This window comes from Haemorhous mexicanus, chromosome 14 (assembly GCF_027477595.1).
Source record: "Haemorhous mexicanus isolate bHaeMex1 chromosome 14, bHaeMex1.pri, whole genome shotgun sequence".
Lineage (NCBI taxonomy): Eukaryota > Metazoa > Chordata > Aves > Passeriformes > Fringillidae > Haemorhous > Haemorhous mexicanus.
The window spans coordinates 6,514,387-6,541,623 of NC_082354.1; positions in this window are offsets into that span (position 1 = coordinate 6,514,387).

Below are 27,237 nucleotides of genomic sequence, written 5' to 3' on the forward strand. Positions count from 1 at the left end.
GCCAGCTGCCACCGTGCAGAGGCTCCGGTGCAAAGCAGCCCTGGGCTGTGGTGTTCACACAGCACAGCAGGGTGCACCCTGCTTCCCGTGCCAAGTGCATCCTGCAGCAAAGAGTTCCAAAGGATATCCCCGTGAGGGAGTGAGAAATGAATGCAGCTGAGGAGCCAGCTCCAGGGAGGAGCTTTATTCTGAAGGTGCAGGGCAGGATTGAGCAGCTGCTGACATTAAGACAAGCAAGGCACAGCCTGGTTTTGTACAGAATGCACAATACAATGAAAAGGTGCAAGGGATGGTGTCCATCACCAGCAGTGCTCAACAAATTACCTATTTCTTCTGCTACAAATATTCTCTGACTTTGAAAAGGCTTCCAGAAGACTGGGAATGAAAAAGAAATAAAGATAATTGAAAAGTTCTGTTTGTCTCAAGGATTTTCAATGAGATCTTTCAGTGTAACATTGCAGGGAGAGGACCACAAAATGAGCTAAGTGTAGTGGTTGGCTGCACAGAAAATCCCAGATATTTGCTCTGTGTAACATCTTACCTGGTTTTTAAGATTTAGCACGCATCGAACTTGGTAAATACATGTTCCTTGCTGCTATTCTGCCTTTTCTTGCTGGATTTGATGAGTAAATTTATGTGAGCATTCTTGTGCCTGACTTTAGGTGAGAGGAGGCAAAGTTGTGTGTGCTTATTTAAAATAGAACAAAGGAATATCAGAGGGGAAAAGCTTGGGAAATTTTGGTGAGGGTCAATTAGAAGTTTGCAGTTGCTGGAATAAAACCCTCCACGTGGCTGTCTGTGATGAAGAAAATCACTCTTCATAGGCATGCAAAGTAGGCAGTCAATTAGCACTCAATTAAGGTGGTATAAAAGCCCTGCTGAACATGCAGTAAATAAGATGAAGGAGGTTCTTTTGCATTGTAATAGGTGTAACATTCTCCTTTTCATAATGCAGTGTTCTCCTCTCACATTAGGGATAGCCATATTCTAAATTTGAAAAGAATCTAGTTACATTTTGATTAGAAAATCATCATAGTAAGTTAAGGACAATTATTTCTAATTTACCTTGAATTTGTCTAAATTATAAGTGGACTAAATTATATTGTCCCTGTTTATTGTATTCAAATGAAATATTGCACTTTGTCAAATTTATCACGCCTGTTATCTTACTACAACATTGTCCTTAATTGCTATCAGAATTTTGAGTAATTAAAAAAATTTAAATGTCTTTCTGAAACTAAGGCAAGGTGATTTCCTTCATCCATCTTAGCAGCAATGAATCTTACCCCACAAAATAAATATGTAGGTGTATACATATATATATATATATATATATATATATATGTAATTTTTTTTTTGAGATGGGAAAATTAGTTGTGTGCAGTCATTGGACCCAAATAGAGATAGCCATTCTCTAACTCATTCATTAATAGACATCTGTGCTTTCTAATTAAAATAGTCAGATATTCACTCCAAAAAAATATTAACTGCTAAAAGACCATACTCTTGTCTATACTAATGACATAAGTCAGTATTTCATACAGAATGTTTAGGAAATAAGTAAGAACTTCAACATTTCCAGACTACTGAAATCATGCTCTCTGGTGCATTTATTCAGAGTAAATAAAGAGTAAATGCAGTAGAACTGAATCCTGTGAATTTCATGGCCAAAATAATAATAATTTTTCTTCATGGAAAATATCTACTGCCAATTTTTGACTCAGTTCTTTAGGGTACTACAAATATAGAAGTCTCCCTCTGGTTATCTGGGTCCAACTTTTCTTGGAATCAAAGAAAAAAAAGTAAATACTGCTCATGAAGGAAGACCAAGAAACCAAATTAATTGCAGCAAACATTTTTGTTAGATATTTGGGAAAATTTTGTGTTCGTGTGAGGGTAGAACAGACAATTAGGGGTTTTGTAAAAATTATGGACATTTCAATTTACGGTGTGTTTCCTTGGATAATGGACATTTTATTCTGTACAGCATAGAATTTCCTTCCATTATAACATAAACAACCCATTTGCTATTATTAGTTTCTCTAGGACCTGCAGTTACCTCTCTAATTCAGTTACTTCTTTGTGCCCTATTTCAGCTTATAAACAGAGGGTATTATTTCTATACACTGAGCTCTCTGAGTAGTGAGTGAAGACAAGTCAGAGCAGAAATCCTCCTGTTTTGTTTCTGAGGGAATTACTGAATTATTGTCCTCCTATTCATGTGCTCCTGGCTGCCAAGTTTAGGAATTTCTCCTTCTGTGAAATATGAGAGAGCAAAACAGGCAAAACTGCAAGCCAGGGAGAACCTGCCAATTCCTGAAATTATATTTTTGCATAGCAGATTCTCCAGCAGACAGAGGACTACCAAATTTGAATATTCATCTCATTTAAGACCCCGTGGAGCTGCAGTTGGACGGGACCATTGCAGTCGCTGCATCTCCACTGCAGACTTAAATTCCTTTAAAATGCTGGCAGGAGCAGTAGCAGCTCAGTTTGTGAAGCATCCTGTTGCACTGCTAAAGAAGCTGTGTGCAATATCCTTGCTGGGTTTTGGCCTCTGCCAGGAAAATTCTATAAAAACAGTGGCAATGCCACCACCACCCACTCTCCAAAGCAGATCCCCTCTACAGAGGAAACACTCTGACACACTCCTCTTGCATGGGAGGGATGGTGACTAAGGTGCTGGAGATGAAAAGTGTTTAAACTTTTCTTCTTTTTGCCTCATAACCCAGATAAGGAGTCAGTTTGCAAGAAGTTGAGTCAATTCCCAGCACTTTCCACCCTTACCAAGAGATTTCTTTGGCAGGCTCTCCAGCCATGCAGTCACCTGCACCAGCTGAGTGTTTGCTGTTAGCATTACTCCAGCAGAACATTCAGTGTTTTCCAAGTTGCTGAAGCAGATGGGAACATTCACAGAGATTTCAGTGGGAGCTGGATCATGTCCTTGCCCATCATCATGCCTGATCTTTTCTGACTGCTGCGGAGCAATCTCTCTTGTAAAAGAACCCCCACAAGGGTGTGATGTCCCTTGGGCTCATGAATCATGTGTTTAGCTGTTATCACCCTCCTCAGTGTGAAGAAGGATGGTAATTTTGTAGCTGAGTGCATAGTTAAAGATTTTTTAAGCAATATTTAAGCCTAGTCTCTTAAAGTAAATAGGCAATGCAATGAAATGGGATTGTAGGGCTCGAGAGAAAGGTTTTTGCATATCCTCCTACAGAGATTCAGGTACTGCTCCTGGCACAGCAGCAACTCCGAGCTTTCTAGATGTTTAATTTCAGCTTTGACAATATGTTTGAAAAGGGGAGAGATTTTCTAGCAGTCATCTAAAATTTATTAAGAGACTTTCAGTCATTTCCATCTCTGTGAGACCAAGGTGTGCTTATGCAAAGTGCTTATAATGTCAGGCTAAAAGTACTGACACAGAAACAAACACTCCAGAAAGTGACTGAATGAGAAAAATTGAATTGCTTTTCCTAGGTATTTGTTTCTCTCCCCTGACTAAACGAGGACTGAAGGAAAACTTTACTTTATTTTAGGCATTCTAGAAGATGCAAAAAAATTCAGTAGAATTAAAGTGTGTGTAGTTCTTTTGGACTGAAATACTGGAGCAACTCATCCTGACCTTGTGCCTCAGGCATCACAGGACACCCACAGAGGAGATTTGCCTGAAAGCCTTAATTGAAGTCCAAGCTCCTAAAAAACTATCCCCCATCCTTCTCACCCAAAGTTTATTGGGGTGATTTGTTTGTTGCTGCTCTTTTGCATGCATTCCTCTGGGAGCAGAACTAGATGAGAAAGCACTAAATTATATTGACTTTTTTCCCTCACTGAGTATTACTTTCAAGTACTGAACTTTGCAAAGTATTGGTTATCCTTCTGTCAGGTCAATCCATGCCTTAAAAATTACCCCAAAAAATAAAACAACCAAATCTACTAAAAATAACTCCTTTTAAAAATAGTACGACTTGAATTGTAGTAAATTTTAAGAATGTATTCTATTTTTTATGTGAAATGTGCAGGTTTTGCCTTTGTGAGCTTTGATGTTTCAGTCATTCATGATTCCTATGGTTCATTACTTTTTAAATATTTTTTGAACATGAGAATTCAAGGGATTAATTAAAAGAAACTACCACTCTCTTGAGTCCTTTCTTTTGTATTTTAGTTTGTTTTCTTTTCTGCAATCTGCACTTCCAGAAATTTTCTGGGACAAGGTCTATTTGTGTTGGAAGTGTTATTAATTTTCATTTTAATGTCCTAAAATTTTCATGCATTTTAGAGGATGGAGTTCATGGCTGGGACTGTAAGTGTGGCTCATGAGATCTCCCAGCCAACCATTAAACAAGACATTTTAAAGTTAGTGTTCTCCATCTTCGTTTCCATAAGTTAAAATCAATAAGAGTGATGTGTTTACTCTGGTGGAATGGAAATGTTCCCATAAATCTCTGAGGCACTGATGTATATCTGTGGAAATGTCAAAGGTTCAGTGCATCTTTCACTGCACAGGGTAGGTTTCTACAGGGCCTGGATAGATGACCTAAATAAAGATGTCTGGAGTTAGATTTGCTTTTGGTCAAGGCTTCAGGAAACACTGACCTGTGTTATAGGTTGCAAGATCAGGAAAATTTTGCCTTTTTTGAGGAGCTGCAGTGTAACCATTATTTTATATCAGGAGAGAGAATAATAAAGAATGACACTTGCTGCTTTGTATTTTCATGGCACACCACGATGGGCATTGAAAGAGAGCTTTTATTTAAAGCAAACCTTAATATAAAAATTTCTACATAAAAACTCATCAGTTCTGAGCTAAATTAGCTGTATTTACCACAAAGGTTTTCTCTCAGTCTTTGATAAACAATGTGTCTCCTAAAATTATAGGACAGTTTTATAAACCTTTTGGAAATACAGAAAGGCCTACATGTTGGTTGATTTTTATGCACAATATTTAGAACACTCACGAGCCTTTAGTTTGAGAAGAGAGGGAAGGAAATTCTTGAGGGGAATTCTGGTTTTTTTTCAGTTTTCAATTCCTGTGTGTTAGAGTTACAACAAGCTATTGCATATGACCTTGAAAAAGCTGTATCAGTGTAAGCATATTGCTCATCAAAAGCAAAAATTGAAGCAAATACATTCTTGTTCCACAAAGTTCAGACCATCCTTCTATCCTGAAAGATCTAAATTTGTTATCTAGCCTGTATATTTTGCAATTGTCACCCCAAAAATGAGATACTGGATTCCAGCCTCCATTCATTCATTCAATCAATATTAAGACTGGTTCAAATGTTTTCCTTACATTTTGGTTGCAGAAAAACACTGAGTTGTGTTGGGTCTCAGAACAGGAGAAGTCTTGCTGGAGGGCAAGACTGAGCTTGCTTTAATTAGTAGGCATTTTGCAGTTAGTAAGAAATAGCAGAGAAATCAATCTACATGGGAAAATAAATCATATTTCAGAGCAATATCTCATTAGTTATATTGTGCTCCAAAGGACTTTTTGCTAAAGCAAAGTAGTGCACCTTTGTTGGCACTCTTTAATTTGTATGAGTTTTCAATGATTTCTCTATTTTATGAAAAATGAAAATACAGTAATAATGTTAGCTCAATTTAAATAGTATCTATCTACATGGAAAAGTCAGATGACAAGGCAATTGCAGGATAATATAGGAAATCAGGAGGGGAGAGCATCTTAACTGTGCCTCTTGGTAAAATAATCACAGAGATAAATTGTTTTGTTAGTTAATAGTGAACATCAGATTCTTTGGGGCCACTTAGGTCCACAAGCAGTGATTTAAGTCTTGCTTGGGGCTTGTGCTATTTTGCATTCCATCTCCATCCATGGAGATTGCTGAGTTAAATGTGGCCTCTCTTGTCCCTGCTCACAGTCAGCCCTTGCAGGGAGCTGGCTCTAAATCCTGCCAAGGTCCTTTGCTCTGCCCTGCTGGGACACCAGGGCCCATGGAGCTTTTTGGCATTTCCTTATTGATTCCCAGCTGTCATCTTCCTTAAGTAACATTAAAAATAACCTTTCTCTCCTCTCCCTTCTGGCTTCTAAAACTGGATAAATCATTAGTCATTTTCTCACTTACAAGAGAATAAGTTAATTGCTTAATGATCAAGAAATTTTAATTTCATAAAACCCATCTATCAGAGAAACACAGCAATTTTCAGATTCCTTTTAATTGTCACATTTTTCTGCTAGATGCTTGCAAATATCACACCACACTGATGTCTAGTTTCCATAGCAAATCTAAGTAAGAGAAGAAAAATATATTTAAGGAAGGAATTGTCTTTTACTAGCTGATGAGAAACAGGTTTTACTGTCAGAATAAACAATCTTTACTTCTGTTAAACTGTATAAAACAAAAGTGTTTAAGAACTGTAAGCAGGTCTGGATAAGACCTGCCTCTCTACTCGGTATTGCTAATATTACAGAAAACTTTGGGACCAACTTAGGGAGCAGATTTCCTGTCAAGCTATCAAAACCTATCTCAGAGGAGTGAGGGAGAGGGAGTGGAAGTAGACTCCACCTGAATAATGGCCATGATTGAGGAAAAGGCCAGCAACTAACTTAAGGTCAGCATCAGCTCTCAAGACACCACTTTAAGCTACTGTCAAAATTCTTGCTGTATCTCACTTTTGTCATGGTTCCACTCTGTGATTATGTGGAAACATCAGTTTTCTTTAAGGATCCTAGCCCACAGACTTGGAAAAAACCCTAAAGGAATTAATCTTTAGAAGGTAAACCAAATAAATAAAAGTAGCCTGCTTGATACTGTTTGTTGAAAATGTGATATCTCATATTTTTTGGACACAGTTAATATTGGTGTTTACAACAGCACATAGTAATCTTATTACTGTAGCTACTCTTCCCCAGCAGAGCAACAGAATTCGTTCATTCCTTTTTTTTTCCCACCCAAGCAGAAAGAAAATGGGCAGGGAAAAGATAAAATAATTTCAATTTCATTTAAGAATATTTACATTATTTTAGAAATAGACCAAGTTGTGCTAATTGCCAAGGAAAAGCAATTTACCAATTAATCTGGAAATGATCCATTCCTGAGAAGGAACAGTCATTTTTATAAATGCAAGTCTGCTCACAACAAAGTAGGAATCTATGTTACAGCAACATTCTAGAATATATTTCCTCAAGCTGGACAGAATTGCCATGCAGGAGAAGATACCAGGGTGTCCCTGAAATACCTGGAACCACCTAAACTGCATTTTACAGAGGGCAACTGTTAAACCTGGGGATGTGAATCACAGAACCAAATTCTTCTTTGTGACCACTGTGTAAATTTGAACAGCTCTGTAGATGCCATTGGAGTAAGTCTGGGTGTAAATTGTTATTTGTAGGGGGATACAGTGTGGGTGAATGAAGGTGGTACAGAAGGTAATCTTATCCCCCAATGAGTTGCAGCTGGACCAGTTACTAAAGATGAGAAGCAGGCCTGATCTTAACAGGCCACACCTGTAGGCAATAAGAACAGTGGTATAAAAGAGTGGATTGGTGGGATCAGGAGTCAGATGGCTGCTGCAAACCAGGAACAGTCAGTGCTTGGAGGAGCTGCCTGCGGGGAACATTGAGGAGGTATGGAGCTCTGGGAATGTGAAATCCTTGCACTGTCATGATGTTAGAACTCATGCTAGCTAAGACAACAGCTATTGCTGCAAACAAACTTTGTCCAAAAATCTTTTTGAAAGTGCAGACTCCTACCTTTCACTGGAAATAGCAGGCAGCATTGTTTCTGTAAGAGATTTCTGTAAGTGATTCTTTTACAGGGTTTGAGAAGAAAGAAGAATGAATTGAGGTAATTTCCCTGCCCTATTCAGATATCCTTCACTGGTGTGTTTCAGATAGATACTCTGTATATACCTTTAAATATATCTGGATGGAGCTTGGAAACACCATGTTTCTTTACTATTTTATGCTTTGCAGACCATATATCATTGAGTTGGCCTCTAGGGTAATGTGTTAGGGTATTTTTTCTGCATCCTTGAAGAGATCCCTGGAAGATTATACACTTGCATGAATTTTCTCTGTGGTACCATTTCTCTCAAAATGGATTTAGCTGCTAGAGGCTGGAGGACAGTATAGGAAATGTTGCTAACCAGGTGCCAAGCTGGCATCAGAGCCTGGAGTAAGACAGGACCTTGAGTGCATTTACCTTTTGTCCTCTCCTCAGCACTCAGGCAATTTTGACAGTCAGATAATGGACTTGTGCCTCTCACTACATATGGTCATACCTGTTACAATGAGGGTTGATTTCAGCTGAGCTCTCTGGGTGTTAATATCATTCAGCTCTCTAACCAGTGCAAACCTGAATTTCCAAAAAAATTATTCATAGTCCTGCAGTAAAGGTTTTGCTTCAGTTTATGACAGAAGGTTCATTGATCCCAAAAGTTCCACAAATATCACTCACTAAAAATTCCCTATTTGGACCAAATATAACATTTTTCCTTTTCATAAGGTGGTGGTGTAAAGAATCTAATCAGCTCTGACTGACATGGTGCTGCTGACTTAGAATAATTCATATATCCCTTGCAAGAATATTTATTTACATTTTCACTTACTGTGAGAATTATGCTCTCCAGAGGTTTTTAATAAAATATAGTGTACTTCCTTTAGAGGGAGATTGATCATATCTGGTATTAAAGTATACAGATGCACACCTATAAATAAAAACCCCATCTTCTTGTGTTCCTGATGCACTGAACTTTGAGCTATTCCTTGGCAATGGTGTGGAATGTATAAAAGAAATTGTGGAAATACACCTGAAAAGCAAATGTGCTGTCACCAGGTGCCCTTGTAGACAAATAGCTTTCTTTCAGGAAGCAGGAGGTGCTAATAAATACCTATATCTATATACACACACTCCCTTGTAGGAGGCTTTGGAAATGCAAGCTGCTCTAAGGAAAAATGCAGAGGTCCCCTATGATAATATGAGCAAGTCCAGAAACCACCACAAGGTTTTTCAGTTTTTATTTTGCTGTTAATATAAGTCAAAGGTGTCATGAGGAAAGACTTTTGCAAGGCATATGGAATAAAATGGAGATATGAATTTGCAGCTGAGCAGGGTGGTGTATGACAACTGCCATAGGAGTGAGTGATGGGGAAATAGAGAGCAAAGAGAAATGAATGGTCTTCTTTGAGGGCTGGCACTCTCAGAAAAGCTTTTCATTTGCCTCATGGTTGCTATTGCTGTCTGGCAGGTGTTGAAGATATCCTATACCACCCCAGAACCTGCCCCAGGGGGAGGAAATTAAGTCAGAGATGTCACTGATGAAAAGCCAACCATAATTTTTGATTGAATCTTTTCAAATTATTTTTTATACATAGACTTTATTGTTCCTGTTTTCTTGGGGCTCTGTATTTTCTTTTAATCAAGATGCTTTTTAAATAGTTCAGATAAGTTGTTTTTTTCATAAGCACTACTTTTTGCTTTGCCTGAAATAAACAATACAGGGCATCAGTTCACCCACAGTGATTTGGGGTTTTGTTTTTCAGGTAATGAATGTTAGCATTTAGCATAATTAAGTGTGGTTTAAATAGGCCTTTACCTGTAGATTTCTTTATATAAAGTGACTTCTGACCCAGGTCTAACAAGAGGCTGCCTACCAGGAAAGAAACACTTATGGAAGCAAAAGGCACTGGTGACAAGCCCTTTGTTGTTTTCTGGCAGAAGTTGAGATACTAATTTTCAGGCTGCATGCCAGCTTATGAAAATTGGAATGATAATTTAAAAAGAAATGAAACAGTAACTGGAACTGGCATCTTTTCTGCACAATAGCTTTAATCCTAAGGTTTATTGCCTGAAAATGCAAAAGAGGAGACGTCATCATCAATAAACTGGTGAGAAATATCCAATTCAGACAGGTTTTTAATTCTGCCAAGATTGCCTAGAAATTCTGCCTGCCCCTTTCTTGAAGCACAAGACTCCCACGTGGTTTGGTTTTCCCTTTCAGGAAGGAGAGATAAGGATCCTTGGTAGCTGAGCAGGTCATTCTCACAGGTCTCTGTGGAACCTGCCCCACCTGGCAGAGGGCCCAGGGTGACACCAGCCAGGGGCTCCTCAGGCAGGGCCGTGGGCATGCTCTGGGAGCCCCCCTTTGGTTCCTGGGCTGGCCATAACAGCAACCAGACAGACTGCACTGCTGCTGGGCCCAGATCTCCTGTGCACCTCCAGAACCTGCTAGAATGTGTGGAAGGGTGTGTGGTGGCTGCTCCTGCTGCTTTCCTTCCCCACCATTGCTTGTGTTGTTGGAGCCCCCAAGAATTTCTTCACAAAGTGAAACACCTCTGCTGAGCTCTTTCTAAACCCAGAGTTATCTCTCCTCACCTGAATTTACCATCAAGGTTTGTGCTCCTCTGCACCATTGCATTGGGCACAATGAGTTTGTAATTCTGATTCTTTCACTGGATCGATCCCTCCCTTCAAAAATAAGTATTTTTAATGTATTTACTTTTTAATTTTTCTTGCTTTTTGGTAGATTATGTGAACGTCACCATCCAGCACCAGTAGCATTTCTTTTTTCAATGGAATTTAAACACGATCTACAAAATTCCTCTGCTCTTGGGACAGGAGCAGGTATTATTGTTCCCATAGGATAACTTCCACATCCATCTGTTCCTTCACTTTCCTGCCTCTCCTTTTTCCATTTCCAAAGGTGGCTTTGCCAATGATCTATCACACACTTTGACATTGATGGCAGCCTTTGCACTTTCCTTAAGTAGCTTTTTTTCTGGATCCCAAAGCAAGGCAGTGGTGTATCTTGAGAGGAATATTAAAGGTGAAATCTGTAATTTTGGATAGAAATTCTGATGTAACCTGCTTAGCACTGAGAGTTCTTCAATACAAAAGAAAAAAAAAGTCTTTCTGATTCTAAGCCTGTGTATGTATAGCCCTGTGCTGAATAAATTCCATCCAGCATTCCTGTGTGTGCAGTATAAGCTCATAATGAACTCTGAAAATAATTTAAGTAACTGTTTCTGAACAGAAATCATATTAATAGGGTGAATGTTGTTCCTGAGTTACAGTTTACCTTTGCATTTGCTGCCCCACTGCCTCATTCTTCTCTAGAATAAACCTTTCTGCTTCAAAATGAGACTCCTTCAGAGGACGTTCTTCATTAGCAGCTAGGCTCAGTGTCTGTGTTACACTGAGATCTGGAGCACTCACATTGGCTCCAGCACATACTTACTTGGGAGCTCTTGGCCGTCATTCTAGGAAATTCTTAATGATGGAAACTTGTTTTAATACTACATTTTTTATTATTAGATAGCCTGAGGCTTAGTCTAGGAAGTCAGTGTCTTGGATATAGCTTTGAAATTCAAGAGAATTCCATGCAGGAATTTAGAGAAATACATGAAAATCAGCCTTCTCTTACGATTTTTCAAGCAGTAGCTGAAAACAAATTAAGATATGAATGTTCTTATTCTGAGTTTCTCTTGCAGAAGCCTCTAAATTTTTCTGCCTCAAACTTGAGATAAGCTCCCCTTCAGATCTGTTATTTTTAAACACTGATCTATTTTATTGTAATGATTTATTTAAAGTTTAGTGAGAAGTACCTGATTTCTTTGGCTTCTGTGAGTACACCCAAGAATGTTCTAGGAAAGTAAATTTTTACCTGCCAGTGTTGGTAAAAAAAAAAGAAAAGGAAATCTCTTATTATTTAGTGGAAAGAATCAACAGATATGTTTCACAATGCTTCATTTGTTTCAGGGTGACAGTTTGCAGAATTCTGTTATAAATGTAGATAACAGTGAATAAATTTTCTTGACTTGGAGCTCCAGTGTTAGGAAAAGGAAACAGATTTTTAGATTTTTTCTTGTTCAGCAAGAGCAACACAAATGAACTTCTGCCATAGTGCATGGTCCTGTAAATGAGTGAGGCATCAGAAAGACAGATTGGAGAAGAAAAGGAATATTTACCCCAAATGCAAAGAGGGAGTCTGGGTCAAATGTGGGGATTTTCCCTTTCTCAGGAACTTGTGCCTTCAGAAGCTGCTGTGAGTTAGCTGTACCACGTGTCAGTGCCCAGAGACCTGGGCAGGTGGGGAGGAAACCTTTGTGCTGCCCTGCAAGGACCCTGCAACTTGTTAAATGTGATGCCTAAGCAAGGCAGGAAGATAGTTAATAGAAACAGACATTTGTGGCATAAACAGCAAATACTGGCCAGCTTTCTTCTAAAAGGATTAACCTGACTTTCCCTGTACTCCGTGTTTTTACTTAGAAATGGAAGTGGCAGCTCTGCAGTGATTTGTCATGCAGATTTCTTTAACTGAACTTTAGCCAGAAGAGAAAATGTATGAGGAGTTTGTATTCTCTGTCTCGTAGGGAATGCTAGGGAGAAAGGTATTTTAAACTTGGTTACTCTGATATTTGTAAAATGTTTAAAAACCATTGCACATTATTTTAAAGAAATATTTTTTAAGCATTTATAGAAGTAACAATTTTCCTCAGTTTTTGAACTATGGTCCTTTAGGGAGACAAAGGAAAGAGAAGAAGAAAAAAGGATTAAAATTTGCTTACAAACTATTTTTAGTGAAGTAATTTCTGATAATTAAGGAAAGTAATTAAATCTCAAACTCAAGTCTCATAAATCAAAAAATCTGAGACTCCCATTATTCATGGTGATGCTTCCAGCAGCAGAGCCATTGTTTAAATCCCTAAACAGATACAGGGCTGTTAAAGCAGAGTGTGCTGCATGCTAAACTTTGTTAGAAAGTATCAGAGAAAATCCCATTCCTATCCTGAAGAACAAAGATGCTCAGCACACTCAGGAGTGACTCATGCTGACAGTGACAGTAGTGCTGGGAACATTTGGGAAGTGAAAACTGGGGGAAGTGAACTGAATTTGATGCTCTTACATCTTGCAATACAACTGAATCTTATCTGGAGAGCAGCATCATCATCATCTCCTGGTAGGGAAGGATGTGGATATTCTTCTGGTTTTCCCTTTTCTTTCCTGCAGTCTACAGGCTGAAAATCTACAAAAAATGTCTGATTTATATCAGCCTGGGTGTTTTGTTAACACACTGAAATGTGATGGCAAATTCCATGTATTAGGTGCCATGTTGAGTTTTAGGGCTAAACCCAAACAAACCAAAAATAATTTTCAGACTTTAACCCTGTTTCCCCCTTAGAGCCTGCAGAATGTGGCATAGCTTGTTCTTGACTTCACTATAGAGTTATTTGGGTGTTTAGAGGAAATAAATGGTCTATGAAATTAATTAATTTCACCAAAATCATCTGATTTTGGGCAGTGGTCAGAAGGCACAGGTGAGTGTGTGAACCTAGAGGAAATGGGGATGGAGGGAAATCAACAGCAGTTGGTTTCTTCTACATATTGGCAGATGGCACTTGTATTAAGAAATATTCTAAAATGTAAGGGTTTTATTTGTATGAATAACTTTTTAAAAAATGCTTCTTGGAGGTCATGGCACCTTATTCTTGTTTCCCTGCCATTTGGGAAGAGTGGGGAATAATAAGCAGAACCATTTCCTGGAATTTGTCCTGGCCATCCCAGAACCATTCTTACAGAGCAATTTAAAACAAAGTGGCAATGCACAGAGGCAGATTATAACTTGTTAAATTAGCTGGTACTTAAAGCAGTGCAGCCATGGCAACCAGGAGTGGAGTGGGCACCAGGCCCCTGAACTTGGGCAGGGTTTGTGGCCTGCATTGACTCTGGTGCTGCCATAGCAACACTCCCATCTGCAGCAAAGACACAGGACTGAAAGCCAGCAGCAGCAAGCCTCCAGAAATTACAACTTTGAATTTCATAGTAATTGCACACTCCTAAAGACAGTGGGTGTCCAGCAGCCAGGAGGAGGAGGCAGAGAGTTCTAGTTGGCTGCAGCAGCCAGTGGATGTTTATTGTGACAAAGAAAGGGAACTGAGCTGGTGTAGGTGTGCATGGAGGTGGTTTTGTCCAGACCAAACACATATTCTATTTTTGATGGTGAATACTGGTTTTTGCTTGATGAAAAACACGGCTCAGATTGGTTTTTCTCCTTGAATAGATTGTACTGAATATACTGACTTTACCTGGCAGCACTGTTTTGTGGTGAGGTAAATATACCAGAAACCCTCAGGCTACAGTTCTGCACTTGTAAACACAGGTGTTCATATATAGTTTGAAGAATGATGAGTTAAAATACATTTTAAGGAAAGTAAATAAAATATTTACAGTTGATTCTGTAAATAAAAAATCCCAAGGCGTAAGACTGGCTTATGTGTCCTGGAGTTCATGAAGCAACACAATTTTATCTGAGACAGAGCTGGATTTCTCAGTAACCTGCCCAAAATCTCATAACCATTGCAAGAAAAATTATGTGCTTGACACAGAAAACAGCCATAAATGAAAAGATTTAATCACATTTTTAGTTCACAGGTTATAGAAATTGAAACCTGGGGTTTGTGAGATCTCACCTGGTATATTGATTTGATTCATAGGAGGTGGGGATGTGCCAGCAGCAGCTGCCCCTCTCCCCCTCTGCCCTGGCTGGGAGTGATGCTTGTGGCCTCTCAGCACTCACAGCTTGTTCAGAGCTGGTCAGGATCTTCTTCTCCAGCCCCCTCCTACACACAGTACATCTCACCTTCTCTGCTGATGCATTCCTGGGGACATTCCAAAGTATTTAACTCTCTGAATATAACACAACATTGAGTACCTTATGCTATTATTTTTTTCTACCATACCCACTAAATTGCAAGTGCTTGAAGGTTGGCCTTTATCATGAGGGTTCTAGGACAGAAAAATGTTTCATAATTATTTTTTTTTTATTTTCAGTTATTGAAGGAAAGATTAAAATAATAGGACTCAACAAAATTTTATTAAATTAAAAGGTTTTTTAATTTTTTAAAAATATATTACTTGTTACTGTTAACAACTTAACACCTGACAGGTTTTCATTATTATTGTGTGAACGACCAGCTAGGAAAGTAAGTAGCATTAAAAAAAAAAAAGTTATGTTCTGAGAAGTTAATTACAATGCTGTTGGATGTAGCTGAAGGAAAAAACTAATATGAAACTCTCTGTTAAGGGCTTTTATGAAGTTTGGAGTAACGTGTGATCCTGGGGGCCTGAGGGGCAAATTGACAATTAAAAACTAAAATAGAATAATTAGGTTTTTATTATGGCAAATAATATGACAGAATTTCAAATTATCATCTGCTACTCCATGCCAAGGATACAAATGGTTAGAAAAGTACCAAGGAAAATGAAAGGATGTTTTTTCTGTCAGCTTTCCTTTCTATGTAAGCATTTTGTTTCCATGATGGCTCCTCTGTTGTTCCTTGTTGCTCCAGCAGTGTCCTTGTGCTGCTTTCAGCCCTGCTCCTCTGTGCTGTGCAGTCTTGTCCTTTGTGCAGAACACAAGGTGGGGATCCTTTCACTTGTGCTCTTTCAGAAATGTTGTCAGAGGTGTTGAGGCTACCCATCATGTATTTCATTTCAAGTGGTGGCAAGAACACACTGTATTGTAGGGTTTGAGGGAGAAAAATTAAACCTGCACGTTGTGGATGATCTCTGCTGTTTTGTACAAGTATAGTTTTAAAAATGTTTCCACTTCTAGTTTGTATTCAGATATCCCACATTGCCATGTAAATATGTCTGAATTTCCTCAGTGCACGGGAAGTGAAGGTGCTATAATACATATATTTTTGCATTTTTAATTTTTATTACATTTAATTATTTCTACAATACTGCTGATCTCTCCATCTCATGTCAATTTGCATCAAACCTCTACAAAATGGTTCCCAGTAACACAACACAATTGTTTCCTGCACAGACCTAGAATTAGGAGCTCTGAAAAATGTTTATTTAAATTTTAGAAGATTACTCCCTTCAAATATATAGATTTTTAAAAAATTGATTAATGTATAAAATCTCTTTTCACTCCAAGCATACCACTGGGTGACATTCCTAGGATCTTAGTCCAGGACAAACAGTTCACTTTCAACATGCTCTCCTTAAAATAGGTAGCTGTCAATTAAAAAGAGACTTTTTTTTTTTTTTGCAAGTGATTCAGTTGCAATGTTTTCACACTTAATTTTCAACATAATTACATAGAATTATGAGTCTGTGAATCTTTTATAGCTGGAGATAGCACAAGTTAACCAAACTAATTAATCTAAGCAGTAGGGTTAATATAATTATTTAAAATAGAAATTGTAACCACAGCAGTGACCTGTGGTGCTTACAAGATGTGTGCTGTAATCTGTATAAAGACCAGCAGGGAGATGTTTAAACTGCACACTGAGTTTGCAGGACTGTCCAAGGAACTTTTAAAAATAGGTAGCATGAAACAAGAAATTTCCCTATTGACTTTGGAGCATTGGTTTCATTTTTAATGGAATCCATTATTTGGTGAAATTCTGAATGGTTCAGTGCTCCAACAGAAACTGAATTCTGCCCTGAACAATGCAATAAGTTGAGCTGTGGTTGTGGGGATAGCTTTTTTACCAAAGACTTTACTGCTATTACAATAAAATATATTTATCTATGAAACAGCACCAGAAGAAATAAAAATGAAACCAGATTTTTATGCAAACTTACAAGGCATGGACTTTTTCCAGATGATTTGTTTCCAGCCTGCATTGAGATGAAATATGTAGCTAGCATTGGAGGTTCAAATTTTAGAGCCTTCATTCAATACAAGATCAAATATTTATTTTTATAACTGTTTGTAATCTCTGTGTTTGGTGCCTTTCCAGATTTAATCAAATAAACCATAAGACAGATGCACAAAATCCATGTTACTTTGTCATGCCTTTGCTGCAAACAATTTCAAGATAATTGTTGCAAACAAAAATAAGGTTAGGGTTTTCCTAATGAGATTGCAACCCAGTCTTGTGAGTAACATCAATGATTGATATTAGGGTAAGTCTATATCTGTGGTAATTATCCCACCATTTTTTCCTCTTTTCCTGTAATACTCTCATGTTATTTTTTGATGTGGTTCTGCTCAAGTCAATTCAATTTCTCAGCAGGCAAAATGCATGAAGCAATACTGAGTTACTTTGGATCTACTGAAACATAAACTGGAAAACTCAATTTTCAAGTCACATTTTTCCATCTGAAACACAAGAGAAGACCAATAAGTGAATTTTAAAACATCTTTATTTACAGAAATGCAATAGAATATACATTAAAAAAATGAAGTGCCAAGTGGCTTTTGCTATTTTTCTCTGCCAAGCATGTACAGGCAGGGTCTGTTGTGTCTGTGGCTAGAGAGAAGGATTGAAATACAGGTTGAGAAAACAAAAAGTTTTAAGGGGAAGATACAGGGAAGCCAATGGGGCTTTCCTTGTCTTCTCTTCTACATGGGGGTATGTTCTTCATGACTTTCTCTGAATGCATCCTCTCAATGATACACTTTTAGTACTGTTTCCTGAAAAAATTACCCTGACTGTAAAATAATGAGAAGATTTGAGACAAGAAGTTGATTGTGGGGATAGGCTAAGCATCTTCCTGCAGGCACTCTAATTTATACTCTGCCACACCTGCAAACTCTTTTTCCCCTGCTAGAGCTTGCTTCTCCACTCACTGAGAAATGGAGCATGGCTGAAAACAAGCAGCAGCCTCTCAGCAGGGCTTTGCTCTGCCTCTAAGGGGTGCAGGTTACTTTCCAACCCAGGTCCTTCATGGGTGTCCCCGGGCAATATGTGCCACTCTTGACTTGCAGGAGAGACAATTCAGGTTTTCTTTGTCTTGGCTGTGGACTGTGATCCTGCTCATCTGCAGAGAAACACCTTCTGAAGATTCATCCGAATTTTTTATTTCTTTCTGAAATTTTGGGCCATTATCTTGGGAAGGAATAAAGTATTTCTTTTTCCTTTATCCTTTCTTTGTGGAGAGGGTGTTTTTTTTCTAGCTAGGTGTTCTTGTGACTCACCCAGATACAATTTTTTTTCATTATGGGGTATCTGCTCAGTGCAAGACATATAAACACCCTGTGCTTAGCAAATACTGTCTTCTGCCAGGTCTGCCAGCAAGTTAACTTCAATTTCTATGGTGGTCTCATTGCTGAAATCAAGCAGCTTTTAATAAATAACTTCCCTTCCTCCCTTTTACCAGAAAGAGTGGCAACACACTTTTAATCCTTTCTTACCTTTTACAGGTTTTGTGCAGTCTGTGAGTTAATTCAGTCTCAAGTTCAAACTCCCAGAGAAAGTCATGAACATTTCTCATGAAGATGATGGCTGTGCTGAGCAAATAGAGGCAGAATTAGTTACTGTGCCAAGTCAAGGATGTGTGCATTGATCTGTTTGGTCTGTGCCATTTGCCAGCTAAATAGGTGATGGAAACAGTCATGCACTGAAGTGGGTTCATTTCCACTGATTTAATACTCTACTCTGTCCAAAATATTTTGTTTCTCAGAGGTTTCATATAAAAGCTTCTTGGGAGGTTAAAAGCTAAAAATGGCAGCAAAAATACCATACTAAGGTTTAATGGTTTCCTCATCATATTTCTCTAGAAAAAATGTAACTGACAGCCTAGGAAAGTTTATTGCAAAGCAAAGTGTTTAAGAGATTGTGGCCAGCCACAAAGGTTAATGTCCAAGTTAAATAGCTGCTGAAAAGAGAAAAGTAGAGCAGCTTAATGGATTGGAAATTGGTTGTAGGGGAAAAAAAGTAATCTTGAATGCAGCCTTGGAGAGAACTTGGTGTTATGTGTTCAGTGCAAACCTTGTTTCAGTAAAGTGGGTATGTGCTTGGAAAGCTCAGTTTAGAACAGATAAAGGTGTACAGAAGGCATTGGGGAACATTTTTGTGGTTGAGCTTATATGTTTATTCAGAAGAGTTGCAAAGCCCAGATAAATACATTCAGGGGGGAGCTTCCAGAGACACTGCTTTGCCATTATGAGTCTGGGAGCTGTTGTGGTTCACAGAGTTCTTGGGGGAGGTGTACAGACACATGCAGTTTCATAACATTTAAGCTTGGAATTGATAAGGAAAAATCCTATTAATGTGCAGAGTCAGAGTAATCCTATTAATTATATAAGCACTAATCCAATTAGTCTCAAAGTCCTCAAGACATTCCACCAACATTTTCACCAACCTCCATAGCACTGACAGGAGAGACCACTGATGCTCCATTTTTGCTTCCCGAGGGTGAGCAAATTAGAAGAGCTAAAATAGTGTTCTAAATGTTATAAAACACAAAACTTAAAATGTTTCTTCTAGTGTGGTCCATTAGCATTAGTTCATTATCCATCCTGACCTGTTTTATCTTGGAGGGCTACATGCTATAGTATTAACAAGCCAGCAGACACCATAACAACCCACAGGATCTTTTCATTCACCAACTTTGCAAACTTAAATTCCTTCAGACTTTAAAAGAATTAGGCAGGACAATAATTAGTAGGATTGCATGGCACCACTTCTAATTGAGGCTTCCAATCAAAGGCACAGTGCTGGAGAAGGGGGAAAAAGCAGGGTTGTGCCTTTGAGCTGACTCCTATGGCCAGATCTTCCAGCCACATATGAAGGTGGAGGGACAAACAAACCTCACACAAATGACTTTTTGATATTGAAACTTTGGGAGAGTCCAAACAGATGGACTCTAGAGGGATGTTGTTGGGGTGCATCAGTGATTCTGCACAGAGTGACGTAGGTGTTTCCATGGGAGTCAGAACAGGCGTGTTCATCTGTCAGCAGCTGGATTTTCAGGTTTCTTTGGCAGACTACACCACTTAGGGGAAAAACTTTTGCACTCCATCATGTCAGGAATTGTGGGTGGCTCTTGTGTTTGATGTGAGTAATGGAATTCTTATCTTCCCTCCGTGACAAGTCCATATGAATATTTTTCTGCTTTCTAAAGCTCTGTTTAATTTTGAGATGGTTTGTCTGAAATCAAGCTTTGAAATTACATTAAGAGGAAGGTGATAATTGCTTTGTTGCATGATAGAGCAGAGCAAATTTTCTCTAATGATTCCTAGCTTTTCTCAGATTCAGGGATGTATTTAAGTAATGATTCACATCCCAAAGCTGCTGTTGCTTGTTTGGCCATTTCTTCTTATATGAGCTGTAACAGTTGAAACTATTATTTATGTGCCTGTCTCAGGAGCTGCTTCCTCAGGGTGACTCTTCTATGAGTGACCTGTGATCGTGTCTGAGAACTGTGTCATTTTTTGACAAGTTGAACATGTCCAGTGAGTGTAGCTATCCCTGCCTGTACAAGTGGCTTCACTCTGCTGTTTCCAAACCCTGTGATATCTCCCAGTGCACTCTCTTTGAGGTGATTATTTATGCTTTAATAGTCACTGGTACTCCTGAGCCCTGGGAGAAATGTTTTAACTGCTGTGTCTTTAATCTCAATTGCTTTGATACAGGTATCTTTTATAGTGTCAATGACTTAGAGAAGTTTGTGGCTGCCCAGTGTCAATTTAACAGGTTCTTTTCCCTTGTCTCTTTCTCCTTGGATGGGCACATAATGTAAAAGCAACTCACAGGGTAAAAATTTTAGTTCTTGGCCTGAAGTATCAGTATACAGATGAAGTCAAGCAGATGTTTACATTAACATTTAATTGAATTTATAACAGGCTACCACATGTTACATACATTAGTAATAAGCATTAACCAAAATAAAAGAAAACATTGTGCATGTGCTCTAAGTAGCAGCATGACATGAGGAAAAGATCCCTCAGCTCTTGCAATTGTTGCTGTTGATGGGATGAGAGGTGCAAACCAGCTGAGCTTGCTGGTTCTTTTTTTCCTTACTGCTCCCAGTGGAAAGGGGATTTGGCCTGTCAGAGTTAACTTCAAGGCCTTCTCGAGCCCATTACAGGGAAACTGAAGTCTTGACAAAATGAAGAATAATCACAATGAGTCTCAGTGTGTTTTGGAGAGCTCTACAGACAGAGCTGCATCTGAAGCTTTCTGAAGTTAACAGAAAATTTTCTGCTGGCATCACGTGGTTGTGGCTGCCAGGAAATATCTTCTGTTATTTATTTATAAGAGACACACAGACTAACCTGAGTAGGGTCCCATAGTGATGGCAGCAATCAGTGGGAGAGCTGATTTTCCAGCTGTCTTTCAGCACACTGGAGGTGGTTTCCAGGCCTGATTTCCATCTTAGCTGTTTCCAATATATCCCATCTAAAATTCCTGCCCATCTAAAATTCCAACTCCTCATCTAGTGACTCAGTTTTATTTACCACTACACTCAGAAATTGCCAGCACATCTCTTTAAGGTGGTGCTAAGCTTTTCTTTTCTTTCTCTGTGTTGGAATTCTGTCTGTATACTCATTGACTCTACATATTTATGGCTTAAATAAACTTTAGTATTTTCCACTTGTAGGTAGGTTCTCAAGAAAAGAACTGTTTTCAAGTAAGATTGTGAATGACTGTAACAAAACCCTAATGTCAGTCCATGAAATACAGTTATAAATGAAAATGTCAGAACTCTGCAACTTCCTGTCTGTACTTATGAATGTCCTGGATGCTCACAGTGCTCTCAGGATGATATCTGACCTGTTATTTAAAGGAACAGAGTGTATTGTATCAATAACAGCAGTGCTCTTCTTTTAGATAATACATTAATTTACCTTTATGATCATGTCCATTTCTATGGGTTGTCAGTAGAAACTTTCATCTCTGTCACTTCTGAAGACTGAAAATGAATTTCAATGATTCAGGTTGTGTGAAGGCAAAGAGCATTTGGTAATAAGAAAATTATTGGAATTACTGCCTTTTCCACAAGAGCCACTTACCAGAATTATAACTGTTTATGGGGCAACTCTCAGCAATACTTCATGCTTTTGTCAGCTAAGCTTTATTTATCTACGGAAAGACATTAATGTCTCTCATGTTGGTAGCAAACCTTAACAAGAGATTATGTTCAGAAATAAGTGGGGTGGTGGTGTTTTATAATGGAGGTAACTGCAGGAACTGTGCATTGCTCTTTTATCTCTGTGAATTGTTAAATTTCATATTTCAATATCACATGCTGAGCACCAAACCTGTAACTCAAGCATGCTGGAAATGGATGAAAATTTTCCTCCAGTCATAATTATTTATGTCATCCGGTTTGGTTTTCTTCCTGTATTTTGCTTGAGTTATGTTTGTGCCAGAACAGCCAAATTCACAAGTTTACTGAAGAAATCTTTGCCATAACTATGAATTAACGAGATACATTAGTTAGGATAAATGTAAATAATTCACTACCAGCAAATTTTAAACACATAATCTTTAGCATCAGATACCCTCACCAAGTACAATGATTTTTGATGTGAGACTGTTGAGTTTCACAACATCCTTTTTGCACTGAGAAACTTAAGCACTCCATGAATATTTTACAGTCTGTCTATATTTTTGCCATTATGAAAAATCCTATAAAGTAGAACCTCAAAATCAAACATTTTGTTCCACTTCTGCTGTTTAATAATAATTTAAAAAATATACTTTTCTGTTTTTTATTTGCCACTGTATTTGCTGTTCCCCAAATCAAAGTATGTAATTTCCACATGAGACCTCCTAATTTCAATTTGTCATTTGTATTTTATGATGAAGTCTGTGAAACTTGGAGTATTTATTTCTGTTTCCTTTTTAAACTATGCTGAATATATTTTAATTTGTCTATTTCCAACCTATATGAAGATTGCCTATATTTCCTATTACTTGTGCCACCATACATAATTTTTTGTGAGGTTCTTGCACAAAAGTTTAAGATCTCAGAAATCTTCATGAAGTTCTGTTGAAGAGCAAATATGTTATTTGTATGTTACCCAATTTTTTAAAAACCAGGGGAGTTACAGATTAATTGCAATCCTCTGACATACTGCAAAAAAAAAAAAAAGGTTGTAATGAAAATCTGCAAAGTGATCTTCATTCTACCAAGCACAAGTATTAGAAGTGAAAGGGAGTATATTAATAAGTCTGCAGATAAAATTGCAAAGACACTGAAGATGCAACACAGCTAATCTTGTTTATTCAATTAATAGAAATCTGAATATGAAACATATTCTAAGACTTAGAAAATGAACATTTTATGGTCTTTGAATTGGGCATCTGGAGAAATTATACTGTATAATGAGATACTTTGGGTAATTTTCTGGTTCTTGGTCTTATACCATACCAGCATTTGCTTAATAATCATACACAGATACAATGCAATCATAGTGCTTGTTTTTTCCTAGAGATGAAGTAATTTTTCTGCATTTCTGTGACTTCAAATTATGCCACTGATATTGAAACTTAGATATGAGAGCTGATGGCTGGAAAAAGTACCACTGGAGAAAAACAGTAGGAAAAATTAAATTACTCACATTTTTCAATCCTGCAGTGCCTACCAAGCTTCTTATTTTTAATTAAAAAAGATAAATCAGCATCATTATATTCCGCTATTTGTCTTTTCAAGCAAAACAAATAAAGTAGTTGCAGCTACTATTTATATAAGAAATTGAAGGCTGAAAATACCAAGTAGTTTCAAAGAAGGAATTCATTTACTAAGCATCAGAGAGGATGATAGGAGTAAAGGAAAAAGGTCTGGTGCTTGTCTTGGAAAGAAGAGTTCCTGGATGTAACAGGGAGCTGGAGGGAAAGGTGCTCACCACATGCAGCAGCTTCAGTGAATTCAGGAGAGTTCAGGAAATAGAACTGCTGAATCAGTAAAAGCAATTTGTTATAGTTCATTGTATTGATTCATCCTGAAGCTTTTTCTTTCTGCTGATAATTTGCTTTGAGGTAATTCCTCCTTACTCCCCATCAGGAGAGGCAGTTTGGGGTTTTAGGAGCTCCCTTTTGTGGTGATGCTGATGCCTTGACTCACCACCAAGAGCACAGCAGCTGCCAGCTCCTTCTTGTCACCCTGCCAAATGTGGATTCCTGGGTGGGGAGGAAAAGGGAACACTCTTCCTAGAATTCCCTTTTTTTTTTTTCTTTTTTTTTTTTTTTTCCCCTTCTGTGAAGTGAAAAAAGTAATGAAATCTTGATGGATCTGAAAGAAGAGGTTTGATCTTCATTCCCAGGTGAGCAATGAGCTGACTGCCTGCACACAGTGTAGCATCTGCCAAAGGAGCTGGGCAAATTTTCCTGGGCTAGAACATCTCAGAGCTCTCCCCTGGGAGCTGTCTGAGATGTTCAAGGGAGATGGGTATGTTCTACTCTGTGTGATATTATGTAGGGGGCTAAACCAGCAAAACTTGCCTTAGAAATGCAATAAGAGGATGATTCTAGGACATATTGCAGAGAGAAACAGGTGTGCACCCAGTGAAAAGAAAAAAGAGAAGCATTTTATTGCAGTGGTTGATTTGATTCTCTAGTAAATTGAAATTACCAAAAGAAACCTCAAAACAAGGAGAAATAAACCACCCAAAACTAAAATAAAAACTACCACCAGACTGCAAGGAAGCAAATTATAGGCTCCCTCAGGACCTAGGAACTGTCATGTCAGTCACTGATGTGAAAGGGACAGGTCTGCCTGAAAGATTGATGCCATGTTCCCATTCCACCTGAAGTCCTTCTGCACAAAGCAGCTGTGCTCCTTCACTCAGGAGACTTCCCTGAACTGGTCTTTCCCCTAAAAAAAGCTCAAAGTCAATCTTGTCAAGGAAATTACAGACATATTTTCAATATAATTTAGAAGCAAGTTTTTTCTTTTATAATAGACACATAATATTCATTTAAAATACTTAACAGGGTTAATTAACTGAAAGAATCAAAACCAATCTGATTTTTTTCAAGTCTGAACGTTGGAGTTGTGTTTGTCCAGATCGAATGCTTGGGTTAAAGTTACTGTGAAATACTGAATTTCTGTGACACATTCTCTGTGTTGCTTTCAAGGCAAATTTAAATGTTTTATACTTATTATAAAATGCTGATCTTCCATTTCATTCTAGATCCATTAACCCACCACGTTTAATGATTTAACAATAGAGAGGTAACCTAGAGCTTTCAGTGCTGAGCCAGGTGATTTTTGTGGAGTTTTGGAGGATTTGCTGAATGACCACTGAGTCTATTTGCTGTTCACATCTGCATTTGCTGTGCAATTTCACAGTGCATTAGCTGCATTGCTCAGGTTTGCCATGCACCCCTCCACACTCTGCTGCTCAGTCTGCATTGGCACTGAGGGCTAAACTCCAGACCTGAGGAGTTCATCACCATGTCTGGCATCAATGCATTTCAGAAAAAGGGCTTAACATTTCATTTCTGATCATAGTGCTCAACACTAAAAGGAAGAGCAGATCCTGAGGAAGCTCATGTGAGTCTGTATGTCTGTGGTCTGAGAAGGGTGGACAGGCAGAAGCACCAAAAATCCCTTGTTTTAAACTGGGTATGTTTGGGGCTTACCCTGTCTATGGCAGCATTGCACAGCAATAACCTCATTCTCACAGTGCTGTGTGCAATAAAGGGATTTTATAGGTTTTTCTTGGCAGTGCATTGTTCAGTTCAGCCCATTGCACCAGTACCCTGGGTTAGACCTGCCATGACAATAGAAAATAGTGCTGGTGTTGTTGAAATACCAGAAATTTTAATTATCAGGGAAAGTCCAACAACATTTTTTTCTTGTGTTGGTGAAATCTGACTTGGTGGAATTTTGTGTGAACAGCTTCAGTGATGGAGAGAAATTTTGCATTATCAGTGCATTTGCATCTTGGAAGAGATTAACATTCCAGCCCTGCTTTACATTCTCCTGTTTATAACACCTATGATTTAGTTTCTGTTTGTGTTGTTATATATGTGTGGTTCTCACAGTGATGCAAACTATTTGCTTGAGCCTGAAACTACAGCTTGTAAACAAGCCAGATATTTTAATATGTTACTATAAATGCATAATGAAGCTACCACAATATACAATACAAATTATTTTCATATGTCTTTTAAAAATTACATAGTTATGTTTGATTACATATGACACAGGAATTTCTTTATTCTAATTTATTTCTGGTAGCTGCTTCATTCCAAATACTTTTCTCATCATAAGTGAAATGACCATTTATTTAGAAATTTACTTCCTGCAGCTGGAGTGAAGAATTGGTAGACTTTACTATGCAGTTAGGCCGAAATTCTTTTTTTATTAAAATTATTATCTAGATATATGCATTATTTTCTGGCTTGACAATTATTAACCTTTGTACAGATATACTGATGGTCCATAACAATATTTTTTTTGCTTTGGAAAAATAGATCTGTTCAGCTGAACAGTAGTTTTGATGGGTTTCTTTCCCTTGTGTGAAAACAAAGCCAAAGAAAGCCCGGGATGATGGATTGGGTTATAGTCTCCTTATCTGCAAGGGAAGGATTTTCTAAACCCCTCCCAGAGCACTATTTTATGAGATCTGCTGTCCCATCCCAGCACTGACTTTGGGGACCCAATGGCAGAGTTATTGGATTTGGAGCTGTGTGGCTGCAGGTCACTGAGGAGCAAGCCCTGTGCAACCAGGGGAGTCCAGCCCTGCAGGGTTCTGGGCTGGGGATGGGGCACAGAGCCTGAGCCCCAGGTTCTTCTTCCCTGCTTTGGCAGCAGCAGGACTCGGGGCTGCTTGGGAAAGGGCACTGCTGGCTGAGGGAGAGGGAGGGAGGGAGCTCCAGGAGTTCTGCTGCTGGGAAGGATGATCCTGAGTGTCCCTGACACTGTCCCTGGCACTGCTGGCAGCACATTCCCAACAGCATCCCAGAGAAGAGTTGGAAATGGATGTGGGGGTTCAGATAAGTCCTTGCCTTTTGCCCAGGCAGCAGCTTTATTGAGGCCAGCCCCCCAAAACCCACTCTGTTTCACAGGTTTTTTAATAATGGCTGACTGGGTCTGTTATGGAATGAATTTTCTGTTTAATAGACACAAAACCAACAGATATAAAACTTAACACAGACCATATACTCTACAGGAATAAGGACAAAAATTAAGAAAAAAGGACTACTAGTAGGTTAACCTGCAGTGCATGATAAGGTAACAACTCAGTTACAGCTGGTGAAGAAGTAGTATAAGCTTAGAATCCAATGTTAATACTGTCCAGTTGTTGGTGTAGCACACAAGGAAATCCTTTCCCCCAGCTGCCAGGAAAGCAACCACAGGTTTGTGTCCAAACACCAGGAGAAGTTCCTGATGCCTTCAGGGTGTGTGTGTAGTTGCCTTTGTGGCAGCTCCGTGTGCTTTCACAGTCTGTAAAACACCTTCTCTTAGTCATGGCTGTTTCCTTTATCTCTTCCCACTGCTCTCCAGATTAAGAAGTTGATTCTTTTGGTGCCAGAGGTGCCCCTTGCTGAGCCCTGCAGGCTGGGTTATCTCTGTGCCCCAG